This window comes from Lathyrus oleraceus, chromosome 2, assembly GCF_024323335.1.
Source record: "Lathyrus oleraceus cultivar Zhongwan6 chromosome 2, CAAS_Psat_ZW6_1.0, whole genome shotgun sequence".
In the NCBI taxonomy this organism is placed as follows: domain Eukaryota; kingdom Viridiplantae; phylum Streptophyta; class Magnoliopsida; order Fabales; family Fabaceae; genus Lathyrus; species Lathyrus oleraceus.
Genome location: NC_066580.1, coordinates 30,034,010 through 30,036,595, shown reverse-complemented (window position 1 = coordinate 30,036,595; position 2,586 = coordinate 30,034,010).

The window sequence follows — 2,586 nt, the reverse complement described above, 5'->3', positions numbered from 1 at the left end:
ATTTTACTGCTTTCCTAGCTGGAAGACCTCGATAGGAGGCAATGTTTTTGTGTGTTTATATTTTTTTTACAGGTTCCTTCGTCCAGGACTCCTTTTGCATGAGCATCCCTAACCCTACCAACTCATTGATTTTTCTTCTCCTAAGAACACGTTAACTCCTTCTACTTCAGGCGAGTAAGTCTCCAAAGGTCGAGCATCCGGTAGATTGCGTAGTAACGTCGTTCGTCCAAAACCTAATCCATAACCCCGTAGTTAGCCGAACTACGGCTTGCTCTGATTCTCATTCCAGATGAGATACATAGGCATAAGACGTGATGTCTTACCGAGCACAATTATCCTTAACCCTTAGGTAGCCGAGCTACGAAGACTCTGATTCTCATATTCAGATGAGATACGTATGCAGTGGATGCGACATCCATGCGAGTCATTTCCTTTTGGCCCTTTTTTTTAGTAAATAACACATTAGATAAACCCACACCCTTTAGACAAGAACTACAAAAGTGGATCCCGTAGAGTACTACGGATGCGTAGGGGTGCTAATACCTTCCCTTCGCATAATCGACTCCCGAACCCAAGATTTGATTGCGAGACCCTGTCTTGTCCTTTCCTTTTTCCAGGTTTACTTCGAGCGTTTCCTTTCCCTCCTTTGGGATAAATAACGCACGGTGGCGACTCTCCTGTCTTTCTTCGCCGGTTGTTTTTTTTTCGCACGCCATTTTTCAGGTTGCGACAATCAGCACCAATTGTTGTAGCCCCGAACTGGTCTCTACCTTTTGAGATAATGTGTGATGCAAGTGATATTGCAGTCGGGGCAGTTCTTGGGCAGCGTCGAGAAAAATTGTTACATGTCATTTATTATGCTAGTCATGTGCTGAACCCCGCACAGATGAATAATGCAACTACTGAAAAGGAGTTGTTAGCTGTAGTGTACGCCTTTGATAAATTCAGGCAATATCTGTTGGGTTCTAGAGTCATTGTTTATACTGACCATGCTGCTTTGAAGTATCTTTTTTCTAAACAGGACTCTAAGCCAAGACTTCTTAGGTGGATCTTACTCCTTCAAGAGTTTGATGTGGAGATTCGTGACAAGAAAGGATATGAAAACACTGTTGCCGATCGCCTCTCCCAAATGTCACCCATAGAAGAGACAGAAAAGACAAGCGTCCAATAAAGGATGAGTTCGCCGATGAACACATCCTCGCTGTCAATGGAGTGCCTTGGTTCGCAGATTATACGAACTGTCTGGTAGGTGGGGTAATCCCCATGATTTTGATTCTAACAAGAAGAAAAAGTTTTTGCATGATTGTAGGTTTTACTTGTGGGACGATCCTTTCTTGTATAAGAGAGGAGTGGATGGACTGATTAGGAGATGTGTTCCAGAGGAGGAACAAAGGGATGTGCTGAAAGCGTGCCATGACTCCGAGTATGAAGGACACTTTAGTGGTGATAGAACTGCCGCCAAAGTTCTCCAATCTGGGTTATACTGGCCAACTCTATTCAAAGATGCTCAACAAATAATTAAAGAGTGTGGAAAATGTCAGAGAACGGGCAACATCTCAAAAAGAAATTAGATGCCCCAAAATGCCATGCTAGAAGTTGAACTCTTTGATGTGTGGGGTATCGATTTCATGGGTCCTTTTCCACCATCTTTTGGGAAGCAGTACATCTTAGTGGCAGTAGATTATGTCTCAAAGTGGGTGGAGGCCGTGGCCTTACCAACTAATGATGCTCGAGTGGTAGTCAAGTTTCTAAAGGAGATTATCCTTGCTAGGTTCGGAGTGCCAAGAGCTTTAATAAGTGATGAAGGAACACATTTTTTGAATCATCTAATGGAGAAGCTACTCTTGAAATACAATGTGAAGCATCGAATTGCTACTCCATACCACCCTCAAACTAGTGGGCAGGTGGAAGTGTCAAATAGGCAACTCAAACAAATCCTTGAAAAGACCGTAAACTCATCTCGCAAGGATTGGGAAAGCAAGTTGGATGATGCACTTTGGGCTTACCGAACAACTTTCAAAACGGCAATTGGTATGTCACTGTACCAATTAGTTTATGGCAAGGCGTGCCATTTACCTCTTGAATTGGAACACAAGGTATTCTGGGCTTCAAAATTTCTAAATATGGATTTATCCAAGGCAGGAAGTTCTCGGATCCTTCAGCTCCACGAATTAGAAGAATTTCGAAATCGTGCTTATGAGAATGCTAAGGTCTATAAAGACCAAATGAAGAAATGGCATGATAAAAGGATAGTGAGAAAAGAGTTTTATGAAGGACAATTGGTCCTTTTGTATAATACTCGATTAAAGTTATTCCCTGGGAAGCTGAGATCCAAATGGTCAGGACCGTTTGTTGTTCACAAAGTTTTCCCTCATGGAGCGATTGAATTAAAGAATCAAGCGAATGGGGATACCTTCAAAGTCAATGGTCAGAGGTTAAAGCCGTATTACCAAGGGCAAGAGAGTGACCAAATACATGTTGTTCGTCTCACAGGGTGAGATGAACAACCGTCGAGCCATGTGACGTTAAACGAAGCGCTTCGTGGGAGGCAACCCACAGGTTTTCATTTTTTTTTCTAATCATTTC